Source organism: Cyprinodon variegatus, unplaced genomic scaffold (assembly GCF_000732505.1).
Source record: "Cyprinodon variegatus isolate N-32 unplaced genomic scaffold, C_variegatus-1.0 Scaffold123, whole genome shotgun sequence".
In the NCBI taxonomy this organism is placed as follows: domain Eukaryota; kingdom Metazoa; phylum Chordata; class Actinopteri; order Cyprinodontiformes; family Cyprinodontidae; genus Cyprinodon; species Cyprinodon variegatus.
The window spans coordinates 871031-880160 of NW_015150576.1; positions in this window are offsets into that span (position 1 = coordinate 871031).

Here is a 9130-nt window from a genome sequence, read left to right on the forward strand (position 1 = left end):
TATATATATATATATATATATATATATATATATAAGATTGTTTAGGCATAGAAAACTATCTACAACAGTTTAACTGTATATCCAAATATTACCTTAGAAAACTAGAAACAATAAAAAAACAAAAAAACATTGCAAATCACAATCCCTCAGGGAAGTCTCATCATTTAGTACCAGGTCATCACCTGAAAGGTCATCTATTAAGGGATGCAAATTTTTCAGCTCATATTTCCTTGTTCAGCCTGAAATGCTGTTTGTTTTGAGCAAATGTTTTACTTTTCATCAAAGATTCAGCCAAAAAAATCAAAAAGCAAAACAAACAAACCAACCCAGTGAGCCTTTGTGTCCAGCTGTTGGAACAGCTACCATGTAAAACAGGTTATTTGCCAAATGTCTGATCTGTTTTATTCAGTTTGTTCTTTGATTCAAGAGGCTTTCATGTTTGACAGACTCTTGGGCCCATCACAACTTTAGGCTTTTTTTAAGTTTTAGATGTGCTTTTTTTTTTATCATTGTGAGGATTGTGAGTAGATTCTTGTTTTACAGAATTGACTTTGAAGCTCTCTCCAGAAATCAGTTGTCATATGCCCAAGATTTGAGGTTAAAAAGGATGGAAGGTTTTTCACCTTGCCTTTTGGGCAAAATTTTGTTCCTTAAACTTTTTGATAATAATTTGAGAATTGCATGTTTAGTGTTTAGAGTCTACATATCTCAGGGTTTGTTTGTTTCTTCTTTTGTATCTTGTAAATGTTACTGCACAGCCTCTGAGCCCTCCTCCTGGACTCAATTTCTGCACCCCTAAAGCCATCCTGCAGCTCTCTCTGTCTTTTTGAAGCACTACCCCAACCATACCTTTGGATTATTCATATTCAGCTCTGCTTTTTATTTCTTTTTTTTACTTTTAGGGAAGGGTCAGAGTCCCTCCCTAGAGGGGAGGGTATTGTAATGACCTGATGGCATTTCTGTGTCTGTACTCTTATAGATTTTGGACTTTGACTTGGTTTAATGTTTGTATTCACATTGGTTTATCCCTGAGCTTGGTATTTCCTAAAGAGTTCTGCAATAACTTCTGTAATTCTGCTCCCACATCTATCTGCAGTTTGAGTTTCCCTTAGTTACCTGCTGCTCTCCCAGCAGTAAATTATCTCCAATCAATTTACCTGTTTTTTGTCCGGTACTCTCTCCCCTGCTTTTCATGCTATTTTATAAAACAATGCTGCTTTCATGTCCATTTGCTTAGTAAAATTTCCACCCAATTCAAAATAAGGGAAGTAGAAGCATAAAAACTAAACTGTCTAACAAATTTTTTTCTCCTGCTACAATTACCATCGTATTACAGGACACTGTTTAGTGATATTTAGTTAAAAGAATTTTGTCTTCAAAGACAAAGACATTATTTCTCCATTCCATTTAACAAAGTTTAAAGAGCTTTTAATTAGACAGAACCAAGGCAACAGTAATCAATTTTCTTCTAGCTGCACTGAACAGATTAATGCAGCCACCCTGCAACACCTCCACCTTTCCCCACACTTTGCTGCAGCCTGCTGCTCAGCTGGCTGAAAGAAGGTTACTTTACTTCTCCATCACTTAGATCACCAAAGGAATGTTTAAAACTGCTGAAATGTTCGGCCATACCTTTCCAACATTATAAAGTCATTGTAATAAGAATAATGGATAATGTATTGGTTGTGGAAAGACTCCTACTTTAAGTATTTGCTAAAATTCTCAAAAAAATCTGGAAATACACATGGAAATAAACAGCTATAGAATGGAAACAGAATCATTCCTATATATTATGTTTCCTTATGACTGTATATAAAAATAAAAATATGTCTTTGAGTACAATTGTTGCCTTTCTGTTTAATGTAAGTAAAAGTTGGTAGATTATGCTATGCTATATTGTGTGATATTGTATTGACATATTTTTCACTCAAGGTTATTCAGACCATAAGAATCTGACGGATGCCCCCACATCAAGACTTTTAGTGCAGTACATTTTATTTATGGGATTTTACAGTACAATAGTGTCTGTACAGCAATGCAAAAGTTTAATTAACGTTCAAAACCTTTTCAGACTACGAGTAACCAATGTTTTCTGGATATGAATCTACATTACAACCACCTTTAATATATCAAATGGGAGAACTCTGTTTATGAGAATGGTTCGACTTTTATGTCTTACAGAGCTGCCTCTGCTGCAGTTATGCTGTTTGGTTTAATTTATTCATTGGGAGGCACTGCCTCAGTTTAAAATATTCAGCCAGAATAAAGCTATCATTAAAAAAAATAAATTGCATCCTTCATATAAAACATTTCCAGAAGAAAAATCAAATATCCTAATTTTGTTTTATAGCCATATTCCTCACTGTCTTCTCTCAAAGCAAGAGCACAACTCAAAACTGCTGAATTATTTCTTGAGGCTGTTTTTATGCAGCAGCTGGCATCTCTCAAGTGCAGCGCTGCTCAGTCTGACCAGAACAAGATCTATACATGTCACTGCAGCACAGTCAGAGGTACGCTATCTTCCTCAGACACACGCTGGAGAAAAGCTAATCAATTTGGGACCACTTTTGATTTGTGTGCTGGAGTTTTATTGGGCGCTGCGTCTTGTAAAATGTGATTATCCACTTCAGCTAAAGTTGCGAATGCAGCAATGGTGATTGTGGAAAGATGGGGGTTTGTCCATCCTCTTTCACACGCTATATGTGTGATGCAGCTGTAAAACATATTCAATATGGAGAAGTAATTCCCCCCCCCCACACACACACACACACACACACACACACTCTAAATAAATCATGTATCTTGTATCTGGAGTAATCTTGTGGAGGGATTGCTTCTTTATCAGACCCTGCTCTTTGGTGCGGTAACTGTTACTGTGATCTACAGCTGGAGCAAATCAGCACCAGTATGACCCTTTTAATCTTCCCATACAGATTCAAGCAGAGAAATCCAGCTTTAACTATAAGAGCAGCATTTATTTATTTTTTATTCAGCACAATGTCAGATTAAGAGCCACCAGCCCTTTAGAAACACACTGAGAGTAAATCATCAACTCTGTCTGCTGCTACACTTTCTCCTGGATTGAGTTTGAAAACTGTGTGCTGTGGATATTATGTTCCACATTTTTCAAGTCTGCTGCTGGCTTCATTAACAGTGATTACTTTCTGCCTCAGAGGTAATTGTTTCTTACTCATCTTTTCCATCATAATTTAAAGCAGAGTGAAACACTGGAAATTTATGAACAGAGTTTATCTCTGAACCACCGAAAGTTCAAACTACAATTATTCCAACATTTAAAAAAGCTTATATTTTTTGATTAAAATCCTGAGCAAGAAGTAACTTTCACCATTAACAGTTTTTTGTAGTCTTCCCAACATTTCTATTGGTATGTGCATGAGTAAATATTGCATTTGGCACTATGTTTGTCAAGTTTTAGAACAGCGAACCTAGTATGATATCTTAAAAAGCATTTATTCAAAGTAGCAGATCTGCAGTGAACAGCTAGGGGGCCTAGGGCAGGAACCTCTGCAGGAAGAGAACACAGGTTAGTGACCGCATAAATCTGGCAGAGTATGATTATGAACGTGTGAGTCACTAACCTCATCTTAAAGTTCAGTCAGTGCTGTGAGGACAAGGTTGGTTCCAGCAGGTAGACACTGCCCAGAGTATCCCAGACGTTGAAGCCACAGGCCGGAGAACAGGAAGCAGTTCCAGGTTCAGTGAACAGGTAGGATCTAGCAGGAGTCTGAAGACAGGTCAGGCAATCAGATCAGAACAGGGAGAGGCAGGCTCAGGCGTCCAGAGGCAGAACAAGTCAGGATCAGGCAATCAAAAAACATTAAGTTACACTTGAGGAGTCTCACCAAAGGCTCAAATCTGGCACCGATGACTGGAAGAAGGCAGGTTAAATAGAGGCTGAAGCAGGTGAAACAGATGAGCAGTAATAAGAAAATTAAAAACAATGCACTGGACGTTGTTTCAAAGTTTGAAGACGTTTCGCTTCCCATCCAGGAAGCTATTTTAATTCAAAATATCAGGAATAGCGTTAAGTTCCTTTTAACAGGAAGAGACCTCCAGCAGAACCAGGCTCAGTATGAGCGGCCATCTGCTGAGGCGTTCAAGGAGACAGGAGCAGAATTTGAGTGAGTGTCATCCTATCAGCCTAGTTGTTTGGAGCACTTTTATTATGTAGAGCTAGTTTTCAGCTTTTCTTAACTGCAATTGTTTTTTTTGTTTTTTTTTTGGTTGCTGCATTTTTCTTTTGCATCTTTTGTTTTGTTGTTTGTCATTGTTTTTTGTATTTGCACTGAGTTTTGTCTTTGCACTTTGATGTTCTCTGTTTTCTGTGATGGCAGCATTTTCTGTAAATGGTTTCTCCAATACATAATATGCAGAAACAGTACAACCAGCTCAATGCAGAGTTTTATCAACCTAACTATGTGATACAGGGAGTGTTTATGTAGTTTGTGTAGGGATATTCTTCTATCCAGACTTAGCTACTGCTTGCTCATGTGGTCCCCATCAAAGACGCAGCTATGAAAGCAGGGTCAGTTTGGCCTTTGATCAGATGTCACATTTCACTTTTGTCACATTTTATCTAAATTGTATGTAGAAACTTACATGATATATATGAGTTTTGGTAAAATAGAAATGTGTACTTGACTTAATCAAGCAAAGGTACGGATGTACAACTTTCATAAGATGGAGCAGAGATGGACTAATACAGAAAATTATCCTCTCTATTCTATCCACCTTTTCTCCTGCAGATGTACTTTTTCAGATGCATGTTTCAAAAGAAAATACCTCTTTGTAAATGCACCATGGCTAACATCACAGTAAATTTATGTTCCGGAGAAGACATACATTATATCCTTTCTCTCATATGGTCATACACATAACATGCCCACTTTACTTTGCTAAAGCTGCATATTGAGATTCTTCTTAGGTAAAATATTACACAGTGGGATGTATTTTGTGATTGCAGATTTTTTTCCCCCCAAAAGGGAATTATTCTTAATTCAAAGACAGTAACATATTTTCTTATGCAAAAATCAGAGTTCATAGACACACCTTCTCCAATCTGACAGAGGGTGAAGTATTTTGCACATAAGAATAAAGAATACTATTGACCAGGCATCCCCAAACTCTGTCCTCAAGGCCCCCTGTCCTGCAGATTTTAGAGTTTTCTCTGCTTCAGCACAGCTGCTTATAATGATTGCAGTAGACCAAAAGCCTGTTAATCTGCTTTCAATTAAAATCAGCTGTGCTGGAGCAAGGAAACCTCTAAAACCTGCCGGACAGGGGGCCTTGAGGACCGAGTTTGGGGATGCCTGCGTATTGACTAAGAGAGCTAACTACAAATGCAAGTGGTTTAGATTTCTGTTTACAAAAAACATGCATTATTTTCCATCCACTTCATGATTGAGCATTACTTTTTTTTAACTAGTGGCCACTAAAATTATTTAGTATGTGGGTGAAAATAAAAATAAAAAAGCTGTAAATTTAACTTGATCAAGAAAATGATTACTTATCTTTCCAAACCACACCTACTTTCTTATAAAGGGGTCTTTGCTAATATTTCCCACCTTGCAGATTTTAAAGCCTTTTGGAACACAAAATCCAAATTCTTTTACAAATTCTAACAAAAGTTACCGTACTCTGAAAAGGATGATAAATTGGAAATTTATAGGAGATAGGAAAACTGCTTGAAAAGGAAATGTTAAGATATGAAAGATCCATCAAGACCTTTGTTAAACATTTTAGATATTTCTAAGTTTTAACCATGCTTTTTAAAAAATTATAAAATGGTAAAGAAATAACTCTTTTCTGGTATCAAACAGAATATACATAATATTGAAGTGTTTCCAAATTCCCAGGGTTAACAAATAAATGAGCTCATCCCTTTAGCTCATTTGAATGTTTTGATTATTAGTTCCTACTGAAAAAATATTTATATTTGCATATATTGGTACATTTTTACTAGGAGGGTTAACAGAACACAGAGAAAACTCAGAAACAAGCCCGTGTCAAAAAACTGTCTCATTCTCAGCTTCCAAGCAGGTAGCTGCTAATATCACCAATAAACACATAATTCCTCATTTGTTACATTGATTCAGGAATAAAAGTGTAAAAACTCCAATTTGCTTCTGAACAAGAGCAAACAGAGTAATTCAGGGCACGGAGCTGTTGCCAGGTAACTGGTGCAAACTGGAGGAAGTTATTGCTTTCAGCGCCAGTTCATTGCTCAGAGTTGAATGGAAGTCAGAGAGCAGTTCTAAATATCCAAATATTAAATGCAGCTCATAACAAAAGCTTCTCTAGGGTTTTTGGAATCCATCCTAGAATATATAACTTTAGGTTTTTGCTTTTGTGGGAAAGATACAATGGTAGCAGCTTGTAGCACCATGAAGCAATAAGGTATGGATCTAGAAGAGTCTAAATCGACAAATTCACAGCGAAGGATCCATGCATGTTCAGGACCAGATCCACACATGCTCTATTAGCTCCATATTATATTATTTTGAGACTCTTCTAGCTTCATAATAAGGTCCTGCATTCAAATCCAAGCATAGGTTCGTTCTGCACAGCTTGCAAGTTCTCCTCCTGCATTCGTAGATTCCCTCAAGGTCCCTGGTCACAGAGCAAATAAAATGATCTTATACTAAACTATGCTCCCTAAATAACACCTAAGTATGTCTACAGGCATGCTTTAATGTCTTGTGTCTTTCTGCACTGTTCTGATGGAGTTATAACCTGTTTAGAGTGTATCACGCTTCTCCTCCAATAAAGCTGTGAGCAGACAATGGATCCATTTTGTCTTTAAATTGGTTGCTTGAGTAATTTTTTTGTAAATTAAACAATAACTTCAATATAAATAATTTTACTGTGACAAAGTCTGTTTTTAATTTGTAGAACCTAATTTGAGCTTCATTGTACGCAGAGGAATATTCTGAGGAGGAAGTGTTTTTTAATTCCAGCTTCACCTAACTCAAAGTTTCCACATCGAGGAGAACGTGTCTGTATTGATCTCAAAAAGCAGCTCACCAAAGATCAAAGGAACAGTAAGTACTGTACCTCAGAGGCTTCACACCTCCTCAACAATAATTCAGCTGCTGCTTTCATTTCAATAAATGTACACTTTAGGTCGGGATTATTTTGCCACCTTTTATGACTTTCATAAACTTCTTCAATTTGAGAGCAGCTGTTGGTTACTTGGTAGCAGAAAGAGCAAACTTAATCTATATCTTTCTTTACAGCCAGGACGTTTATTAATAATATCTGCCAGCGGATCATTAGATTGCTCTTTTTTCATCTGAATGTCAAACTAAAAATGGATGCTCCCTGATTTTTATGATCAGTGCATCCAAAAAATTTAATGTTATTTCATACAACCCTGTGTGGTATATTACTTTCTTCCTTCATATGCAGTTGAAACAGGTAATAAACTTATTTTTATGCATACTTTAATGAAATTATAAAATTGAATAAATCCACGTATCACAGCCACTGGTGTGCTTTGAACATTAAGGGGAGAGGATGTTCAGGGAAGAGACTCCATTCAGAGGTCTGAACAGTGGGACGAATCTGTTGAGGTTTTAGTCTGTGTGTAGAGGCAGGGAAGCACCAAGGACAGATCTAATTTTGTTTTATAAATACTAAAGACTGAGGAAAAGCAACAAAGGTTTTATATGGAAACATTATGCAAAATATACCAGTGCTGATTTTAAAATTTGAATATCATAAAAAAAAATGTTTTAGTAATTACTCTCAAAAAGTTAGACTTGTATGTTCTTAATTCATAATATGCATAAAGTGGTCACCTTACCTGCTTTGTCATGTTTAAACCTGGTTGTTCCACTAGCCTCCCTAGGTCGGCGCTTTGGCTGTCCTCCAAAGACTCCACCAGCCTGCACCACTCCACTGTCGACAAATGACAAGTCCCAAACATGGTTGGGTTCTCTAACCTCAGTACAAGTTACATCAGGTCATCTTTAACTCTGTTGTTCCTCATCCTATAGAAGAGCCTCCTGTTGAACAGTGCTGACGGTTGCTTCAGGGTCAAGGTTAACAGAATGTTTAACATATGAAGTAAAGCAAAGCTGAGTAAGGCAGTTATCGGTTTTTTAAGATGAGTATCAGTGGTTTCTTCTTCTGCACCATTTTGCTGTAGTTTCCAGTACAGCTCCCACAAATGTTGCCCACACGCCTGAACTGGCCCACCTGGTCTCCACACCCAACCAAAAAGCTATCACCATAAAAAAGCACCAGAACCCTCTTTAGTTACCAGTCATCCAAAACACTAAATGCTTTTGTCGCCCTTTCTCATTCATCATCACAGAGTACATTCATTTGAAGTCTTTATACGTCATACAGGACTCAGATTGTTACGTTTCGTTTTCCAGTTCAGTTATTAGCGTCTAAAAAGTTTTGCAAATTTGAAGGCCAAGCTGCCCTCTTGGCCTCGGGATAATTTTTTTTTTTCTATTCTTGGCCTCAGTATAATTCAATTCAGTTCAGTTCAATTCAGTTCAATTCAATTCAATTCAATTCAATTCAATTCAATTCAATTAGGTATAGGGCCAATTCACAACACATGTAATCTCAAGGCATCTTACAGTTTAACCAGATTATACAGTCAGATTGGTTCATTATTTTCTCTCTAAGGAAAATTACTTGATTGCATCGACTCATTGACTTGAAAGCAATGCCTCACACCAAGCATGAATAATTTGACATGAACCTTTTGAAACAAACAGTGAAAAAGTGAAATGTTAACAAAATTCATGAATTCTTTTTAAAACACAAAATTGTGTTCCTCTCAGCAACGGCAGAAAATCTGTAGCCAGGTGAATGTTGGGGATCAGAAGAAAGATGTTTAAAACTCTATGATAACAGATCAAATTCAGCAACGCCACCTATAATAGGACGAGGACCCAGTAAGAAAATATTCACTATCACATACTGTAGGTGAGCAGTTAATTGATACTGGATTACAATATTTTATTACAATAAAATTGCAAGATATGTCAGAAAAAGGGCAAAGAGCTCTGGACTAAAAGTTGAACAGTTTAAATTGGTCTTAAATGGAAGCTTGTCATAACAACAGAATTAGTTGGAAGCACTTCCAACC